Source organism: Nerophis lumbriciformis, linkage group LG05, assembly GCF_033978685.3.
Source record: "Nerophis lumbriciformis linkage group LG05, RoL_Nlum_v2.1, whole genome shotgun sequence".
Lineage (NCBI taxonomy): Eukaryota > Metazoa > Chordata > Actinopteri > Syngnathiformes > Syngnathidae > Nerophis > Nerophis lumbriciformis.
In genome coordinates, this window is record NC_084552.2 from 11135972 (window position 1) to 11148375 (window position 12404).

At 39.2% G+C, this 12404-nt stretch overlaps 1 protein-coding gene across 2 annotated transcripts in view; it reads right to left on the minus strand.

The window, feature by feature from the left end:
- Window positions 1-12404, minus strand: part of gas2l3 (growth arrest-specific 2 like 3) — a 92405-nt gene that overhangs the window by 48714 nt on the left and 31287 nt on the right. Inside the window, exon 1 of one of the 2 annotated variants that reach the window (XM_061961280.1) lies at window positions 1521-1624. The exons of the other annotated variant lie outside the window; for it this stretch is intronic. The gene's annotated coding sequence lies outside the window, so the exon portion shown is untranslated. Of the gene's footprint in view, window positions 1-1520; window positions 1625-12404 lie in introns of those variants that run through there. 2 annotated transcript variants of the gene reach the window in all.

Sequence of the window (12404 nt, forward strand, 5' to 3'; positions counted from 1 at the left end):
CGTCGGCTTTGCTGGGCCTGAGCTCATTTAAGATGGACTGATACAAAGTGGAAAAGTGTCCACATTTCAAATTGTTTTTGGAAACTGTGGACGTCGTGTCCTCCGGACTAAAGAGGAAAAGAACCATCCGGATTGTTATAGGCGTAAAGTTGACAAGCCAGCATCTGTGATTGTAATGGGGTGTATTAGTGCCCGAGACATGGGTAACTTACACATTTGTGAAGGCGCCATTAATGCTGAAAGGTACATACAGGTTTTGGAGCAACATATGTTGCCATCCAAGCAACGTTACCATGGACGCCCCTGCTTATTTCAGCAAGACAATGCCAAGCCACGTGTTACATCAACGTGGCTTCATAGTAAAAGAGTGCCGGTAATAGACTGGCCTGCCTGTAGTCCAGACCTGTCTCCCATTGAAAATGTGTGGCGCATTATGAAGCCTAAAATAGCACAATGGAGACCCCCGGACTGTTGAACAACTTAAGCTGTACATCCAGCAAGAATGGGAAAGAATTCCACCTGAGAAGCTTCAAAAATGTGTCTCCTCAGTTCCCAAACGTTTATTGAGTGTTGTTAAAAGGAAAGGCCATGTAACACAGTGGTGAACATGCCCTTTCCCAACTACTTTGGCACGTGTTGCCGCCATGAAATTCTAAGTTAATTATTACCGGTATATGCAAAAAAAAAAAAAAAGTTTATGAGTTTGAACATCAAATATGTTGTCTTTGTAGTGCATTCAATTGAATATGGGTTGAAAAGGATTTGCAAATCATTGTATTCCGTTTATATTTACATCTAACACAATTTCCCAACTCATATGGAAACAGGGGTAGAATAAACAGGCTTATTGGTGGGTCTAGTGGGACAGAAAGTTATGTCGTTTGCAGTCGTTAACAAATTATTTAATGTTTCTCTGCGGCCCGGTAACAAAGGCGTCACGGACCGGTACCGGTCCCCGTACCGGTTGTTGGGGACCACTGCTGTACAGTTCCAATTTGAATGACAATGAAAAGAAGTCTAGTCTAAGTCTAAAAAAACGTGTTGTCATCTTACGTAAGGACAGTGAATGATAGGCAAAATGTCCATAAAGTGCAGTTCCCCTTCAAAAGGAGCACTGGGGTGTCGGTGAAGACCCTGAGGAGTTCAGCCGGCGTCGTTACTTCTACTGAACGCACATGACTTTTACGTGATGAGACTTTCCCGGCCAGGAAGTGACGGGGTTAGCCTCGCTGCTCCTCGCTTGCCCTTTCCCACACAGGATGCGAAGGATTACCCTCGAGTCAACCGAGCGGCCCCGCGGCTCTGGGAGAGGAAAGCAATCGCAGCGTGAAGATCCTCAGAACAGGACGACGGTTTTGGTCAACACAGCTGAGGCAACAGTGCCCCCCCACCCCCCAAACACAGCAGCATCCCACAGCAAGCCTCTTCTATACAAACATCAGCGCTTCCAGACAGCAGAATTTTAGAGACAGAAACGTCACACGTGACCGTCAGTCTGACAACTCCAGTGCATCGCTCACCTCAGTCGGAAAGCGCCGACGCGCCGCGTCATAGGAACAACTCCTCTCTGCGCGAGAGCACCTAATCCTCAACGCCGAGCGTGGGCACCGGCGCTGGAGTGGCGACACACAAGCGAGCTGGAGGGATGAAGGGCGGGGGCGAGTGAGGATGGATGGAGCGGGAGGAGGTGCAGAAGGAGGGGCCCGACTAATGAAGTGGCTCCGCTTGGCTAAGCCAGGGCCGGCCCTTCAACCTCCCCCCCAACAATCCTGTCACAACGGGACTCTCTCACAAAGTCTGCATTGTTTCCTTTGCACACACACATTCTTGTATTTCTTACCTTCTTGAGACCTCCGAAAAATGCACCCTTTCTAGATATATACTAGGGCTGCAACATCTAATCGATTAATGCGCAGAGGCAATTTTTTATTTTAATTTTAAATTATAATTTTTTTTTTTTTTTTTTTTAAATAAACCTTTATTTATAAACTGCATAAAATGTACAAACAGCTGAGAAACAATAATCAAAATAAGTATGGTGCCAGTATGCTGTTTTTGTTCAATAAAATACTGGAAAGGATAGAAATGTAGTTTGTCTCTTTTATCCAATTATTAATCGATCAATCGAAGTAATAATCGACAGATTAATCGATTATCAAATTAATCGTTAGTTGAAGCCCTAATATATGTATATAAAGAGTTTTATTTACAACATTAATAATATATACATACTATGCAAATATAAAAAAGGTAAGCTTTTAGTAAATTTTTTGTTTGTTATTGTTTTTTATTATTCATTATTTACTTCAAGTTATTACAGTATGTCTCTATATACATATTTATTTAATTAATTTTGGCCAAAGGGGGCGCATTTCAATTTCTTACACACACTTCTTATTACATATGTTGGCCAGAGGGGGAGCACTTCAAATTTTTTACACACACTTGTTATTTCATATGTTGACCAGAGGGTGAGCACTTTCAAAATTGACTCAATTTGAAAAATCCCTCCTTTTTGGGACCACCCTCATTTTGATAGATTTCACCATCAGGAGTGAAAATGAGACATTGTCTATTAGATGCAATGGTTTTCTGTATTGGGACCATGTTTTATGTCCTAATACAAGAACACACAAACACTCTTGTATTTGTTACCTTCTTGAGACCTCTGAAAAATGCCTCCCTCTTTAGGACCACCCTTTCTAGATATATAAAGATTTGTGTTTACAACATTAATAATATATACATACTATGCAAATATAAACAAGGTAAGCTTGTAGTTAATTATTTTAATTTTTTGTTTGTAATTGGTTTTCAGTCATTATTTACTTCAAGTTATTACAGTATGTCTCTATAAAAATTGTTATAAATTAATTTTGGCCAAAGGGGCACGTTTCTATTTCTCACACACACTTGTTATTACATATGCTGGCCAGAGGGGGAGCACTTCAAATTTTTACACACACTTGTTATTTCATATGTTGACCAGAGGGGGAGCACTTTTACAAGCGACACACAGTCCATCCATCCATCCATTTTCTACCGCTTAACCCCTTTGGGGTAGCGGGGGGCGCTGGAGCCTATCTCAGCTACAATCAGGCGGAAGGCGGGGTACACCCTGGACAAGTCACACAGTCTATTTGAAAAATCCCTCCTTTTTGGGCCCACCCTATTTTTAAACAGATTTCACCACCAGGGGTCCAAATGAGACATTCTCTATTAGAGGCATATGCCGAAAGGGACAAAAGGCAGAAAATGGATGGCTGGACGGGTTTTCCGTATTGATGATGATGATGATTGATGATTTCGGTCCTAACTTGTTCACCGGTCCTCATATGGAAGCTACTTTTCCTTGTTGATGTCTCAAGAAGGCTAGAAATACAAGAAAAAACACACACATTCTTGTATTTGTTACCTTTTTGAGACCTCCGAAAAATGCCTCCCTCTTTAGGACCACCCTTTCTAGGTATATAAAGATTTGTATTTACAACATTAATAATAAATACATACTATGCAAATATAATAAAGGTAAGCATTTAGTTCATTTAAATTTTTTTATTTGTAATTGGTTTTTAATCTTCATTATTTACTTCAAGTTATTACAGTATGTCTCTATATACACTTTTTTTTAATTTATTTTTTTATTAATTTTGGCCAAAGGGGGCGCATTTCAATTTCTTACACACACTTGTTATTACATATGTTGACCGGAGGGGGAGCACTTCAAATTTTTTACACACTTGTTATTTCATATGTTGACCAGAGGGGGAGCCCTTTTAAAACAGACAGTCAATTTGAAAAATCCCTCCTTTTTGGGACCACCCTAATTTTGATAGATTTCACCACCAGGGGTGCAAATGAGATCTCTATTTTTTGTTTTTTGTAAGTTGCTTAAGGCCGATGACAAACAAGTCACGGACCACAAATGGCCCCTTGGGCGCGCTTCGGGCAACCCAGCTGTAGAAGCTAACTGTTAATGGCCACTATCGTCTTAGTACCGTAGTGTATTTGATCATCCTATGCTCACATATGGGACACGGGTTGTCTTACGTCAGCACCGGAAGTCGTAAAATCACACAAAAATAATAATAATAATAATAATAATAATAATAATAATAGATTATTTTTTGTTGTAGAATCTTGTGTGTGAATGTTAAAAATAATAATAATAATAATAATAATAATAATAATAAATAAATGATTTTTTGGTGTAGAATCTTATATGTGTGAAATTTGGACAGTCACACAATAATAATAATAATAATTATTATTATTATTATTATTATAATAAGTAGATTATTTTTTGGGTGTAGGATCTTATATATGTGAATGCTTGGACAGTCACAAAACAACAACAATAATGATAATAATAATAATAATAATAAATAGATAATTTTTTTGGTGTAGAATCTTGTACGTGTGAATGTTGGACATTCACACTATAATAATAATAATAGTAATAATAAATAGAAGATTTTTTGGTGTAGAATCTTATGTGTGAGATTTGGACAGTCACACAATAATCATAATAATAATGTGTGAATGGTGTACATTCACACATTAATAATAATAATAATAACCATAATAGTAATAATAACAATAATAATAAATAAAATATTTTTTTTGGTGTATAATCTTATGTGTGTGAAATTTGGACAGTCACACAATAATAATAATAATAACAATAAGTAGTTTATTTTTTGAGTGTAGGATCTTATATGTGTGAATGCTTGGACAGTCACAAAACAACAACAATAATAATAGTAATAATAACAATAATAATAATAAATAGATTATTTTTTTGGTGTAGAATCTTGTATGTATGAATGTTGGACATTCACACTATAATAATAATAATAGTAATAATAAATAGAAGATGTTTTTGTTGTACATTCTTATGTGTGAATGTTGGCCATTCACACATTAATAATGATAATAACAACAATAATAGTGATGATAATAATAATAATAACAATAATAATAATAATAATAATAATAAATACTATATTTTTTTGTGTAGAATCTTATGTGTGAAATTTGGACAGTCACATAATATTAATATGTGTGAATGTTGGACATTCACACATTTATAATAATAATAATAATAATAATAATAATAAATACAATATTTTTTTTAAAGTGTAGAATCTTATATGTGTGAAATGTGGACAGTCACACTATAATAATAATAATAATAATAATAATAATACATTTATGATTTTTTGGTGTAGAATCTTATGTGTGAATGTTGGACATTCAAAAGTTTTGATGCTCAGTGAGCAGGTTGTTATGTGTGACCATGTGTGTTGACTTTCATATTTGTTGCATTTTTTTTTTTTTGCACCATGACTAGGGAAGGTTGTATGGAATGTGCTATTTTTAGTAGTAGTTTGGACACCCCTGATTTAGCGTTTATTTAGCATGTGGACGTGCAAACTGACAATTCCACACACATCGTTGAGATTTCGCCCACCTTCAGACAACTCGGTTCTCTTTCCCCAGCACTGGTGTCACAATTGTTTTGTAGAACAAATTGTTCAACTTAAACTCTGATCGTCCAAGATGGCCTTCGAACAAAAGGACCCGGGTGGACTCTCCCCTCCTAACCGTCAACAAAGTCCTCCAAAGAAGACAGATTACAAAAAGGACCGGACTGTTCCAGCTTTGTCTGCAAATGTCACCAAGCCAAAGAGTGGAAGAACGGAGACTTTTGGGATTTCTGAGGGATGGAACAATCCAGAATGGTTCCGCTTCTCTTCAACATGCAGGAATTTTGGGAGAGAGCCTCAACAAAGCACATGTCTAGCCCGTGAGCAACCGGGTTCACAACAGAGTCCGGAAAGTGTGACTTCCCACGGACACACGCTCGTGAAGACAGACCGTGCGTTGTGGTCCTGCTCAACTTGGGAGTCTGCCATCGGGAAAAGGGCAGGGCTCGACATTCAACTCCACACCACCACGCAAATTCTACAGCGGTCGCTTGGAGAGGGAGAGAAATAAATGCATGCCAGCAAGCACGTTTCCACTCAAATGACAATAAAATGTGAGGTTCAGCGCATAAGAGCTGCATTTTTGGAGCGGAATGAGCCGTTCTTGTCGTTCCAAATCCAGGGATTAACTTAATAAATGACGCACGGAATCCTGGGAAACAGATCGGGTTTCCATTGACTAACCTGCACTTGTTGTTAGGGGGGGAAATAATAGCTTTGTTCCAGGTGGAATCCCTGGAGAAAAAAACTGCAACTCGAGTCCTGGCACATTCTAAGCAACCAGATCTCTTTTAAAGAGGTATTTTCAGTAAAAAAAAAACGTCGGACACAAATGTTCAAGATTTGATGATAAAAGGCAGGGCTTTATGGTGTGACAAATGTACTCGCAAATGCGCCTAAAAATAGACCGTGCAACGTGAAAAAAAACTAACCCTGCGGATAGGGATTTCCACCCTTTCATCGCATTTTGCTCCCAAAATCCCAAATTTGAATCAAACTGGAGTAAAATCATTTTTTGAAATGAACTTAAACCATAACCAAATGGACAAGTGATTGACGCGCAAGTGTCACTGTTCACCCTGTGTACGCCATGCACAGAGGTGAGCTCCTCCTCGTTCACACACTCGGCCTTCCAACACGGAAGAAACAAGGTCTTAGCCGTTTTTTCCCCCACCACCCTAAAACTTGACACAGCGCGCTAGCAACTACGAGGATCGGAGGGAGTATTGAACGACCAATCGATGATTGGAGTGACAAACTTGCCATCCAAACAATACCCCGTTTGTTGACAAGAACATACAGCCATGGAAGCGCATTCAATCGCTAGCAAACATCTCAAACTAAAATGCCCGTGAGACTCAGAATGGGCATGGACTCGCTAACGTCGCACATCACTCGACAACAGGCACCGCCTTTTAAAGGCACACACACACACACACACACACACACACACACACACACACATACATACATACAGCTCTCATATGAAACTGCATTATGCCAGATATTTGAAGTTTTTATTTTTAAAGTAACGCATTAGCTACTTTCCCTAGTAATAAATTACATGTATTAAAGAGTAAAGTAAGGAGTAGCTATAATTATGGACTTTTTAAAAGTAATTTTCAGAACACAGCCTGTCACACAGCATCATGAAGCAGTTGGCAGGTTGGTGTTCCTGGCTAACATCTTTGTGTGTACGTCCTATAATAATGTGTGTATTGTATAATTATGTGTATTGCATCCACTGTAATGATACCAAGTACAAGAGTGTATCCAGTCGATACTACTATGATTGCATCAATAGTTTTATTGTCACAAAATATTTCTTTAAAAAAAAAAATTTCATATTATATTCATAAACTCAGTAAATACGTCCCTGGACACACAAAGACTTAAATTATGACCATTGTATGATCCTGTAACTACTTGGTATCGGATCAATACCTACATGTGTGGTATCATCCAAAACTAATGTAAAGTATCAAAGAAGAGAAGAATACGTGATTATTACATTTTAACAGAAGTGTAGTTAGAACATGTTCAAACAGAACATAAGCAGATATTAACAGTAAATGAACAAGTAGTTTAATAATTCATTTTTACAGTTTGTCCCCCATAATGTAGACAAAATAATAGGTGTATAAATGACACAATATGTTACTGCATGGACTAATTAGGAGTCTTTGTTTGTTTAATTACTACTAAAAGACAAGTTGTCTAGTATGTTCACTATTTTATTTAAGGACCAAATTACAATAATAAACAAATGTTTAATGTACACTAAGATTTTTTGTTACAATAAAGACAATAATGACATTTCTTGTAGTCCCCTTTATTTAGAAAAGTATTAAAAAGTATCGAAATACATTTTGGTACCGGTACCAAAAATACTGGTATGGAGACAACTAGAGATGTCCGATAATGGCTTTTTTGCCGATATCCGATATTCCAATATTGTCCAACTCTTAATTACCGATTCCAATATCAACCGATACCGATATATACAGTCGTAGAATTAACACATTATTATGCCTAATTTTGTTGTGATGCCCCGCTGGATGCATTAAACCAGTGGTTCTCAAATGGGGGTACGCGTACCCCTGGGGGTACTTGAAGGTATGCCAAGGGGTACGTGAGATTTTTTTTAAATGTCTGTCAAAAAGAACTGTGAAAAGAAATGCAACAATGCAATATTCAGTGTTGACAGCTAGATTGTGGACATGTTCCATAAATATTGATGTTAAAGATTTCTTTTTTTGTGAAGAAATGTTTAGAATTAAGTTCATGAATCCAGATGGATCTCTTTTACAATCCCCAAAAAGGGCACTTTAAGTTGATGATTACTTCTATGTGTAGAAATCTTTATTTATAATTGAATCACTTGTTTATTTTTCAACAAGTTTTTAGTTATTTTTATATCTTTTTTTCCAAATTGTTCAAGAAAGACCACAACAAATGGGCAATATTTTTGCACTGTTATACAATTTAATAAATCAGAAACTGATGACATAGTGCTGTATTTTACTTCTTTATATCTTTTTTTCAACCAAAAATGCTTTGCTCTGATTAGGGGGTACTTTTAAAAAAAAAATTCACAGGGGGGTACATCACTGAAAAAAGGTTGAGAACCACTGCATTAAACAATGCAACAAGGTTTTCCAAAATAAATCAACTCAAGTTATGGAAAAAAATGCCAACATGGCACTGCTATATTTATTATTGAAGTCACAAAGTGCATTATTTTGTTTTAACATGCCTCAAAACAGCAGCTTGGCATTTGGGAGGTTGAGGTGGGCGGGGTGGGGTTGAGGTGTGGGGGGGTGGGGGGGATGCATATTGTAGCGTCCCGGAAGAGTTAGTGCTGCAAGGGGTTCTGGGTATTTGTTCTGCAGTGTTTATGTTGTGTTACGGTGCGGATGTTCTCCCGAAATATGTTTGTCATTCTTGTTTGGTGTGGGTTCACAGTGTGGCGCATATTTGTAACAGTGTTAAAGTTGTTTATACGGCCACCCTCAGTGTGACCTGTATGGCTGTTGACCAAGTATGCTTGCATTCACTTGTGTGTGTGAAAAGCCGTAGATATTATGTGATTGGGCCGGCACACAAAAGGCAGTGTACACAGCGGCGTTTTAAAAAGTCATACATTTTACTTTATGAAACAGATACCGATAATTTTGAAACCGATACCGATAATTTCCGATATTACATTTTAAAGCATTTATCGGCCGATAATTTTGGCAGTCCGATATTGTCGGACATCCCTGGAGACAACCCTATTAGCTATTAACGAGCAGTATAGTGGACTCGGGGTCTAATCAGAGAAAAACAGGTCATTACGTGTAGAAGTAAACAGGGCGGGGGTCATGTGTGTGAAGGAGGGGGCAGACATCTGTCCCAACGCTCGCCACGCAGGTCGCCGCCCCTCGAGTCATCGCCAGTAATCAGTTAAGAGGATTAACGCTGTTCCAGACAGTGGAACGCATCTACCTCCACGACGCTTTGTCATCACAACACACACACACACGGCACGTCACACACGGCACGTCACACACGGCACGTGGCGCGCGCCCTGTGGCGCCCGTGCGCGCATGCGAAGCAAATATTGCAAAGCACATTATGTAAGGAGTTAAAAGTGGAATGTTCCGGATGCACGTCCGTTTGATTTGACACTGGGACTGCCGGCGGAGTCCAAACATGAGTCACAAATAACTGGCAGTGGGACACGCGTGGTTTTAAAGAGGCCTTGCAGCATTTATGGTACGTTTGGGCGCTCCCGGGAAATGTCATGTTCTATCTTTTAGGCGCACGCAACTTCACGACACATAGTATACGTCAAAGATGGCGAGCGCTCGTCGGAACGTTTGGTTTTCTAAAAGCGTTGCAGGCACACGCTGACCTTTGAACCGCACACTCAGACTGCAACCAAACACGTGCTCGTTAGGATTCTGTTCTAAGACGAGCGCAGCGGTACCTCAACTTAGAGCATCATGCCTTTCACGGCCTTCAAATTTGCATAAATTCTGGACTTTTTTCCCCTTCGCTTTGAACCCTAAGGCTTAGAAAACCGATCGTGGCAGCAACTTGCAGGTTCCAGGTTTGATCCCCGCCTCTGCCATGGGGGAAGACACCTCACCCTTGCACCCAGTGCCGCTCACGCATGTGCATGGCGCTGGTGGGAGGGGCTGCGGGCGCTAATTGGCAGCTACAGCGTGGCTTACCACCACCAGGTGTGAATGAATGATGGGTTCTCACTTCTCTGTGTGCGCTTTGAGTGTCTAGTGTAGGGTTGTACGGCATACCGGTATTAGTATAGTACCGCGATACTAACGAATCATATTCGGTACTATACCGCCTCTAAAAATGACTGGTCCCCCAGCCCCCGCGTCGTCGTCACGTCGTGACTGTCAGAATAATTGTACATAAGTTATCACACAACTTGTTTGCTGGCTCTGGTTACTATCCATTTGTGCTCACAAAGCTGTCCTTGTTTTAACATGCAAAGGCAGACAGCTTGTACATCTGTCCGCCGTCTGTTTTTCAGATCTGGACAGCCACGGGAGGGGCCTTATCAGGACCCGAAGTCTCCAAGAAGATAAGGCGGACGAGCAGAGAAGGGGCAAACCTGACACCGCTCCAAGCACATTTTGTTTTGACTGTTTATGAACCAGTGCTAGGCTGCTGCATAATGTGACCCCTCCCCTTAGAAGCAGCTTCAGCTACGTAATCAGGGAATGCCCAAATAAACGGGGAGGCGCTGGAGCTTTTTCCTCCGAGCGTGGGGTGACACTGTACGAGGGTGCATGTCCACGCGCTCTCCTCATGAGCTAAATTGAATTCTGTCTCTGTTTGATTCCTTGCTTCTTGTCCTGTTTAATAGATAGTTCGGTGTTTGAACCTGACAGTGACATTGCTGGTTTCACGAGCAGACGAGCATGTTCGGCAGCGCGCACACACAGAGTACTTACAAGCAGACACAGTGTGCAGACAGAAAAGAGAGAATAGACGCACTTTGACCTAAAAACTGACGATAAAGGTGAGGTTATAACACTGAAACACCCTCAGGAAGGGGTGCTTTCAGACATGGCTAGCTAGTTAGCGGCTAAAGTCCATCCGCAGTCGACAGTGTTTTAGCTACTTCTAAATCACTAATCCTTGTCTCCATGGCGACAAATAAAGTACGTTTCTTACAAGTATCATTATCACTGGATGACGAGTAATAGCTAAATATGCTTCACTACACAGCGTAGGAGGATACAATAGCTCACCGGCGTCATAATGTAAACAAACGCCATGGGTGGATCTACACCTGACATCCACTGTAATGATACCAAGTACAGCAGCTTATCTAGTCGATACTACCGGTACTATGATTACATCGATATTTTTTATAGTCACAATTTTTTATTTTTTTTTATGTATATTATGTTTATAAACTCAGGAAATACGTCCCTGGACACATGAGAATTTAAATTATAACCAATGTATGATCCTGTAACTACTTGGTATCGGATTGATACCCAAATTTGTGGTATCATCCAAAACTAATGTAAAGTCTCAAAGAAGAGAAGAATAAGTGATTATTACATTTGAACAGAAGTGTAGATAGAACATGTTAAAACAGAAAATAATCAGATATTAACAGTAAATGAACAAGTAGATTAATAATAATTTTTTACAGTTTGTCCTTTATAATGTGTACAAAATAATAGGTGTATAAATGACACAATATGTTACTGCATCGACTAATTAGGAGTCTTTGTTCGTTTACTTACTACTAAAAGACAAGTTGTCTAGTATGTTCAACATTTTATTGAAGGACTAAATTACAATAATAAACATATGTTTCATGTACCCTAAGATTTTTTGTTACAATAAAGACAATAGTGACGTTTTTGTGGTCCCCTTTATTTAGAAAAGTATCGAAATACATTTTGGTACCGGTACCAAAATATTGATATCGGGACAACACTTGTCAAGTGTCTAAAAAAGCCATTATTGTTATTATTAGTGGGGCTAATTTATGGATTTTTCTTGGCTGACGGCCATAAAGCAAATAGTTTTTATAAAACACACACAAAGACACTTAAAGGCCTACTGAAATGAATTTTTTTTATTTAAACGGGGATAGCAGATCCATTCTATGTGTCATACTTGATCATTTCGCGATATTGCCATATTTTTACTGAAAGGATTTAGTATAGAACGACGACGATAAAGTTCGCAACTTTTGGTCGCTGATAAAAAAAAGCCTTGCCTGTACCGGAAGTAGCTTGACGTCACAAGTTGAAAGTCTCCTCACATTTCCCCATTGTTTACACCAGCAGCGAGAGCGATTGGGACCGAGAAAGCGACGATTACCCCATTAATTTGAGCCAGGATGAAAGATTTGTGGATGAGGAACGTGAGAGTGAAGGA